Genomic DNA, 9607 nt, shown 5'->3' with positions numbered 1-9607 from the left:
GAGTATATCACACACTGTCTTCAAATACCTCTGAAACTCACCGTAGCACCTGCCTTTTACATAACATGTGGTTCTTGACATTTAATAAAATATGAATGCTTTATATTTTATACCGTAAATAATTGATGTTGTTGTCCTCTGCACTCTTAGTGACATAAATCTTCAACTCATGGCTGTTCTTCAGATCAATCCGTGTCTCCTTCCCTCTCTTGCATTTGCCAAGATTTCAAAGGAGAGGAAAACAAAAGAGAAAGTGTGGTGAAAAGCAGGTGTTTGCTCGAATATTAATGTTCTGTTGCAGATGTGTGCCGAGCTGGCTGCTCAGGTGCTGGAAACTGCTTGGTACTTTGTGACACCCGTCTGTATCACTCCACAGTTGAGTGTTGGGTTTTCTTTCCAGAGCATCCTGCCTCAGTCACGTCACTTCAGACGGAATGCGGATATCCTCCAGGATGAATATCCTGGCGATAGTGCCCGATTTTGCTTGGTTTTAGGCATTTAAAGTTTGGCTCATGATATGGGGTATAAAAGAAGAAAAAAGAAAGACATGGAGCAAGGTTCCTATTTTTGCAACAAAATTCTTATTAAACTTCAGGAGCCAAGGAAAAACGTATGTGGAGATTTTAGCTAGTTTTTAAATAATTTCAAAAGATCAAAGGAAAAGATAATACTCTCACACTTCTTGCTACACAGCCGCCTACGTCACCCCACGTGTCCTCATACCTCTACTCAGCATTACACACTCACACTACAGATACACGCAGATACCAACTCCCACCGACACACGTGTACACAGTTAAATAACACAACTGCTCCGGCCCCAGACACACCGAAGACACACATCCCCTACCTACCGCTGGCCAATATTCATATATATTCAAATCCGCCAACCCACACAGGCACAAACTTACACCCATGCGCGTGCACGCGCACACACACGCACACGCACACACACACACACGCACGCACGTCCCACATTGTTTTAAACCAAACGTGACCCTGCCTCCACAGAATGTCCAAATAAAAACCACGACCCAGCAGATGCCACTCTCATCAGGCAAAGGACACAAGGGAAGACAGCGAGGTCATCTCGGCAAAGAATAAGTAAAAAGGAAGCTTTTCTGGCTTCCGAGATCCCAGCGGCCCCCAACCTCTATCCTCTGCATTTAATGGCAGTGCAAAGTGCTCCCCCGCAGGTGCCATTAGGCTGTCACGTAGGTTTTCTCAACCCTTGCAAGCAAAGGAGGCCTCTTCCTCCTGAGCGGTTTGTTCAGCCCCTCAAGTCTGCAGTGGAAGCCAGGGAGAAGCTGCGTGTGGGGTCTGGTGTGGAGCTTGCTCTCAGAACCACAGCTCGGCGCTGCCTCTCAAGGAAAAGCACTGACCTCGTGGCCCCCTCCTCAAACCTCTCCTTGACTCTCAGACCCTGGGACTCGGGAAACACGACGACTCTGGTGGCCGTCCTATGATTTACTTTTTTACTTTTTGCAGTGGAACCTGCTTCTCTGGATATAGTTGACAAAATATAAAACACACCTCTAAGTTCGAATCTCAGTTAAACAGTTAACTAATTCATTTAGTATATAACTATGACCAAAAAAAATGAGTGGACATATTTATTCTAAAAAAAGGTTTTCATTTGAAATTCAAATTTCACTGGACTGACTGTGTTTTCATTTGCTAAATTTCACAACTCAGACTCTGAGAAACAGGTAAAGGAGAAAAGAGTAAAAAAAAAAAAAAGTTTTAAATTTAATTTTTAAAATTGAAAATTAAGTATAAAACACAAAAACAATCAAGGAGAAAAAAAAATAATTAAAACGGGTTAGAAATTTAACTGGGAAACACACCCAGCACACAGATCTTGGTTTCTGATGCCATTCTCTAAGGAAAAGAACTCTAGAAAGTAAAGTTTATTTAAAAAATTTAAACCAGAGTAGGCAGTCAAGGAAGACCTAATTCCAGAAAGTCTTCCACCAGTCTGCCTGGGGGACTGTATTACTCAGCAAACTCCAGCTGCAAGTAATAACAGCTGAATAAATATAGCTATAAATAATATGGGTTATTTTACTTTATGAGATTACAATAAGGTCAGAGATTTGGTTCACAAGTTAACCGTGTTCATGAAATTCCCAATGTTTTCTGATTTTTTAAAAACATCTATCTCCTTAGGCTAGTGGCAATGTCTCCCCACAGGTCGTAAGATACAATCGTAAGATGGCTGTGACAGCTCCAAGGGCTTCACACAATAATGTCTATAACAGGGAGATATATGCACGCTCTCCCTGGCATCTGTTTATTTTAATTAGAAAAAGATGTCTTGCCAGAAATCCACCCTGCTCTGTCTACCAGGAGACTTCCTTGGTGTCTCAATGACCAGTAGTGACTGTTCCCCAAACGAAGAATTAATAAAATTAGAATATAATGATTTTGCTATTCCTAAAGAATGAATGCATAGATCTAGCCAATAATCATGGGCTCGGACTTCGCCATGGAAGAGACGATCGGACAAATCAGATGTGGTGTTTCTCCTGCTGGATGCAGGAGTCTCGCTGAAAAGATCAAATGTGGCAGAGCTCCAGATCCAATTCCCGATTTGCAGAAAACAGAGAAGAGTAAAACAAGATGAGCTACCCAACAGGGACGCAATCAGCGAAATCCATACTCCGGAAAAGTCTATCAGAAAAATAAGCACGTTTCTTCAACAGATACATTTCAAAAATTAAAATTAAAGAAATGGGTAGAGAAGTTAAAATATACCTATGAATTATAACAAAATAATATTTGAACAAGATCTGATGCCTAATGAAAACAACCAAACCTGAATATTAAAAAGAAAAAGATTATTGTCAGTTTCAGACTCATTATTGAGGGGAGGGTGTCGTGTCTGTCAGCAAAAGCAAATGAGGTGACCATCGGTGTTCGCCCAGCGTTGAGGGGGCCACCTTACTGACAGGGCCTGGGAAGTGCTGCTGTTGCCCCATACTAGGAAAAGTTAGTCCAAACACACATATTTTAAGGTTCATGATATTTTCAGACACTTTGTTTATTTGCTTCCTGCCTTCCTTTTTCCCACTGGGACTAGATTCAGAAGAACCAACTGTCATAGAAGTATTTTTGGTCCAGAGCTTTTCAAAGAATAGCTACTGAGTTGAAAAAAATGACATAAAGCTTGAAGCCTTTAGTTTTCCAATTTGGTTCTGAGGTCAATGATGAAATTCGGATATCCTGCCACTTTCTTTCCCTTTGCTCCCACAAGAACTTATTCTGGTATCCTCCCGACCTTAGTTATGCTCACTATTAATAATAATAATTAATTAGCAGCACACGTGACTTTATCCTTCTTCAAAGAACTTTGTCATCGATATCACTTTGGTTTCTCACGAGAACATGGGAAAAGAAAATGATATTACACTCAATGTTCAAATCTGAGATTCACTAGGAGTAATCTCAGGTTTAGTGGATTTCAGAAGCAAACGGCAATAAATCAATCCATGGAGAGACTATGATTCATTCCTTCGTATTGTAGTTGGGGGAGTGGAAGGAGCCTGTGGCTGCAGCTTGGGGTAGAGAGTGGCCTCGGGTGGCTAGGGTGAGAGAGAACAGATAAAAGTCTGTTAATTCTAATCTTTTTTCTAGTTCTGACTGCTGATGACAAATTCTCTCAGAATCTATTTTTTTCTGAAAGTATCTTTTTGTCCTCATTTTTTTCGAATATAGACATCTTCGACAGTTTTTATTCTCTGCCCTGTATTTAAAAAATGTCATATCCATTGTTTGTGGTTTGCATCGTTTCTGAAAAGAAGTCTGTGAACATTCTTTTTGATATTCTCTGAGTGTAATGTGCTTTTCCCCACTCTGGCTACTCGAAATTTTTTCTTTATCATTGCATTTCATCCATTTGCTTATGATATATCTCATTGTTTTGTTTACTTTAACTGGAGTTCATTGAGCTATTTGGATCTGCGGGTTTATAGTTTCCATAAAATTTGGAACATTTTCACCGTCATTTCTGCAAGTTTTTACAGCCCTGTCTCCTTCTGGGATTTCAACTGCACGTGTATGAAGTCTCTCAAAAATATTTGTGTGAGCATTGTTTTCATTCTCTTCTCTGGAACTGATCAGTCATGTAGTAAGTGTCTGTATTAGACTGGGTTCTCCAGAGGAACAGAACCAATGGGATGTGGGAAGAGAGAAAGAGAGGAGGTGGGTTTTAAGGAATTGGCTGAAAGGATGTGGAGGTTGGCAAATCCAGAATCTGCAGGGTGGGCTGGCAGGCTGGAGGCTGAGGGAAGACTTGTGGGTTGAGTCTGAAGGTCACCAGATGATAGGACTGACTTTTTCCCCTGAGGAGCCAGTCTTTCTCATCTCAAGGCCTTCAAATGATTGGATGAGGCCCACCATATTACAAAGGGTTTTCTTTCCTCGAATAAAAATACTGCTAATAAGTATAGCGAAAATATTTGGACATACTAATGGCAAGTAAACCTACTATAAATAATTCAGTGTCATTATTCATCAAGTAGATGCAAATTAAAGCTATAAGTAGATAGCATTACGCACATACTTTTAAAAAATGAATATGCTGAGTCCTAGCACAGATGAGGAGAGATGAACTTAATTCTCATATATTGTAAATGAGCATTTAAAACAGTGCTTTAGAAACAGCTCGGCAGTTTATTATAAGTTCAATATATACTGTGATGCTTAATTTTATGTGTCAGATTGACCAGGCCATGGTAACCAGACATTTGGCCAAACATTCTAGCTGTTTCTATCAAGGTGCTTTTAAGATGAGATTCATTATTACTAGGTAGATTTATTTTCTAGTTTCTCTTTTGATTTTTCCTTTGACTCATGGACTTTTTTTTTTAGAAGACTGTTATTTATATTCCAATTTTTTTTTAACTATTTCTCAAGATTTTCCTCTTATTGATTTCTAACTGAATTCAGTTGTGGTCATAGAACACGTTTCATTAATTGAATTACTATAAACTTATTAAGAGTTGTTTTATGACTGAGAAGATGGGGTTTCTTTGTAAATGTTCTAGATACACCGGAAGAGCACGCTTATTCTGTACCCTTGTGTGGAGCGTCCTATACACACCAATTACATACAATTGACTGATAGCGCTGTTCGAGTCTTCTCTATCATTAGTGAGTCTGAGCGCTTGAAGTGTCCGAGTCCAGCTCTCCTCAAATGCAAGGCTTGTGACTGAGCATGAGCTGCCAGTCGTATCCCTCCAGACACAGGGAGGCAGCAGTGGTACAGATCTCTCTGCTTGAGCCCCACGTGCGGTCTCACTCGAGATAGGACATGTCGAGCTTCCTGCAGTCTTCGGTTTGTTCACCTGTGTCCAGGCTGTTGGGCAATATTTTTCTTATTCTTTTCTGACCTTTATGTCCCCAGTTCTTCCCACGATTATGTAATACTTAATTTCCATGTTAACTTACTTGTCATATGATATTTAGCTATTTCACTTCTCTGAGTGAACTCTATTGATTCAATTTTTAGTCCTGAAAGGGTTTCCAAGGAAATATAAATGTAAAGATGAGGATCTGGAATCGATTCTCTGATGCAGTTAACTGTAAAGTGTCTAACGTCCACGCTGCCCGTTTTAATAGTGCATAGCATGCTGTGGCAGAATTGTTCCATAAAGTGCCATCTCCGAAACTGCTATGCCCCTAAAGAAGGCGAGCTTTTGGATGACCAAGGATTCGCTACCATAGAATGCTTTAGCCAGAATAAGTAGGACTACACAGTTATGGGTTGCTTCTTGTATTCTGAAGAACTCGGAATGAACACATGTTTAGCTCAGATATTTAAGTCCCAGCCTCAATATCTGGTTAAGGGACAAAAGAAGTTTTTTGGACTGCCCAAAGGAGAGAACACACTTGGAAAATTGGTTATATGGAGATGTCTGAGAGAAATATTTACATAAACTTTTCTGACTATAAACAAAAGGTAAAAATATTTATGTGCCTGTGAAAGCTCATCAAAGAGCAATCTCAGAAGAATTTTAGTCATGTCTGAACACACCGATCCATCCCGTGGGTGTCAGTCGATCTCTCCCCTCAGCCACACCTATCCTTACACAACGGGCTTGTGAACAAAATGACAGCAGCAGTGGAAGATATGCACGGGCTCAGAAATACAGCCTTTACTCACCAAGGCTGACCTGGCTACAGCCACTGCCGAGGGGTCGGCTTGCTAACATCACAGCCCGACATCATTCTCCAGAGCATCGGTCATCCACCTGAGGGCAGGTTGATTGTATTCGACCACGTCTATCATGGATGGGGTAATAGTTCATTCTACTACTTACTCTGGGCACTTACTGCGCCAAAGTTACCACATCAAAATCATCATCTTTGGACCGACAAAACACCCTGGTTATTATCATGGTATGCCACGTGGAATTCTTTATGGCCAAGGAACTCATTTTCCAGAAAATGAAGTGTAACAATGACCTTTTGCTCACGTAATCCACTTTTGATGGTCTTTTGATGTTCCCCATCGCCTGAAAGCAGAAAGCCTGAGAAAGAAATTAAATGGCCTTTCTGGAGGTTCGATTACAGTGCCAGCTGTGTGGCAATGACTTACAGGGTGATGCAACATCTCCTGGGTTGTATGTATGCTCTTCAATCAACCAGCAACATATGATGCTTTATCTATCCTGGCCAGGACCCATGGGTCGAAAACCAAGGAGAGAAAATGGGCGGGGCTCCTCTCCCTATTAACTCTAAAAATCCATTAGCGAAATTTTTCTTCTTATCCCCACAACTTTGGTCTCTGCTGGTTCAAAGAACTTCGTTCCTAAAAAGGCAACGTTGTCATCGGGGAACACAGCATTAGTATATTAAACTGGAAAATGAAGGTGTCTTCGTACTCCTCAGGTGCGTGAACCAAACAGAAACAAAAAATGAAATTATTTTCTTGGCTGGGGTGATTGATCCTGATTATCAGGGAAGTATTGGGTTGCTATACACAACAGAGATTAGGAAGATGATGTCTCAAATGCAGGCAATCTCCCTGGAAGCCTCTTCATATTTCCATGTCCTATGATCAAAGTTAATGGAACTCCACGTGGTCCAATACACATAAGGCTGCTAACAGCCCAGACTCTTCAGGAACGAATATCTGTAACTACTAGTCAAGACACCATGAACAGCTAAGGTGTTTCTGAGGACAAGAAAATATGGCATAGCGGAGAGAGAAGAAACTTATAATTGACCAGCTACAAACATGTGACCAGTTACAGATATAAGCACTATAACTATTATGAGTATTTCTTCTTACTTTCAACATGGAACCTTGTAAATATATTGACAAAATCTCCCTTTCCCAACTACTTATGATAGATGTGTTAATAGCGGTTAACATTATACTTAGTATTTAAATTTATCTAACGGGTTATGTGACGCAGTTCAAAAAAGAATACTACCGAAAGATGTAGAAAATGACATGAGACGATACACTCTTCCAGCAGGAGGATTAGCATGTTTTAATTTACAGGAGGGACATTTGCATCTTGTTAGAGGAAAGCACGATTTTAGTATCTTTATTTGGGAGTTTACTGGGTTAACAGATGTGTATATGGTTGGAAAGTTGACGAGCGCTTTGTGGTGATATCGTGCTCTGTTAACTTGACGAAGCTATAACTAACCTTCCCACGATTCACTTGCCCATATTGATCATCGTTAGTATTGGCCGCAGGAAAAAATCGGGTGGGATTTGGGTGGCAGAAGTCAAGTACCAGCCTTTAAAATCTGAAGGTTGTTTTCATAATTGCCAAAACTTGGAAGCAAATGAGACATTTTTCCTTAGTTGAATGAATAAAGAAAGTGTGATTCATCCATACAGTGGAATAATATCCATAAATAAAAAAGTGATCTATCAAGCCATGGAAAGACATGGAGGAAACTTCAATACGTATGGCTAAGTGAATGAAGTGAATTTGAAAAGGCTATGTGATACCGGAAAAGGCAAAATTATAGAGACAATGAAAAGATCAGGGGTTGCCAGCTGGAAGGTGGGAGGAGGGGTGAGCAGGCAGAGCAGAGGGGACTTTCCGGGTGCTTCAGGACTCTGTGTGATACTATAACAATGGACACATTATACCGTGCATCTTTCAAAATCCACAGAACTGCAGAACGAGGAGTGAGCCCTGATGTAAATACGAACTTCAGTCAATAATAATGATCGATATTGGTTCAACGATAGCAACAGATGTACCGTATTAAACAAGATATTAATAATAGGGGACACTGTGAGGTTGGAGAGAGGGAATTTGGAAATTCTCTGTATTTTCTGTTCAATCTTTCTGCAAACCTAAAACTGCTCTAAAAAAATAAATTCTGTTAATTACAAAAAAAAAAACACCTGAAGGTCGGAGTCACTTAGAAAAAGTGAGTGGCAGATGTCCTTGCTTTTCTCTGCCCCGCATGCAGCTCTCCCTCCTCCCCTCTGCCCTGCTGGTCGACAGCAAGCTCAGGCTCACCAACGTGCTTAGCTGTGAATTCAGAGAGGTAGGAACCACGAAAACCAACAACCTCTCGTTGACGCCTGTACCTGCCCCTTGTGATTACACTCTGTGGTGACCGTGAGACAGCTGCCCATCTTCCCAGAAAACGTGGCTCACGTGCGCATGGTAGAACGGGCTGGCAGCCTTGACCGACCCTTTCTTTACAGAGCTTCCTCAACTGTGTCGGAGCTAACTCCTGATATAAAGTCCTTATTCCATAAGGCTTGTACTGCTTCTGCTTTCCTGATCGAACCTTAACTGAACAGGTTCAAAAAATACCCTCTATGTTTTATTCTAAAGGCTACCTAGCGAAAGCAGGGCAATCGTGTTTATGACCACAAAGTAAATTAAAAGACTATTGTGGAAAACGATACGAAATTCCTATTGCTTTGCTCCATCAGGGGCCTTCGATATTTGTTTCTCATTTGTGGGCCCATGAATAAAGACTGCCTCTGGAATCACAGCGTATATTTAAAGTGACTTGCTATTAAGCTTCATGCAGAAGAGGTAGCACACTTCTTTAAAGGCCACTTAATTTGTGTACCTGATCCAGGCATACGTTTGGCATACTAATAGTAAGTCACTCCTCTGCTTGATAAGTGACTAGGCAGTGCATATTTTAAGCAAGTAGACCACATCTAAGTCAAATCGCTTTTAATAGCTATGTTTCTCCCAACAGCTGAACTAGACCACGAGTGTCTGTGTAAGAATTCCAGCCCAGGGTATACTATCTGACATAATTACACCTTTGAAAGATGCAAATGTGAAACCTGAAACCCTAAACATCCTGTGAAAGGCATTCTAATTCCCTGTGTTTCTTAGCCATTGTTAGAAATATCATTTTATGCTTAATCAGCCCGTTGTGACGTGTGTGTGTGTGTGTGTGTGTTCACACTGTAATGTTTCGGCTACAGCACTATGTCAGCTAGCTGTCCCATAGCTATCTCCTAGGAGATGGGCAAACATACAGTTCTACTGTCTTCTCCTCTTCCTGCCCATTTGGATGAGGAGCTGATCAGCACTCTGACCACAGGTTTCATGGTGTTTGACTGAATAGGATCCTCAGCACAACAAACAGAGACCCT

Source organism: Pteropus vampyrus, unplaced genomic scaffold (genome assembly GCF_000151845.1).
Source record: "Pteropus vampyrus isolate Shadow unplaced genomic scaffold, Pvam_2.0 Scaffold224, whole genome shotgun sequence".
In the NCBI taxonomy this organism is placed as follows: domain Eukaryota; kingdom Metazoa; phylum Chordata; class Mammalia; order Chiroptera; family Pteropodidae; genus Pteropus; species Pteropus vampyrus.
The sequence above is the reverse complement of the archived record's forward strand: the minus strand, read 5'-3'. Positions refer to the sequence as shown.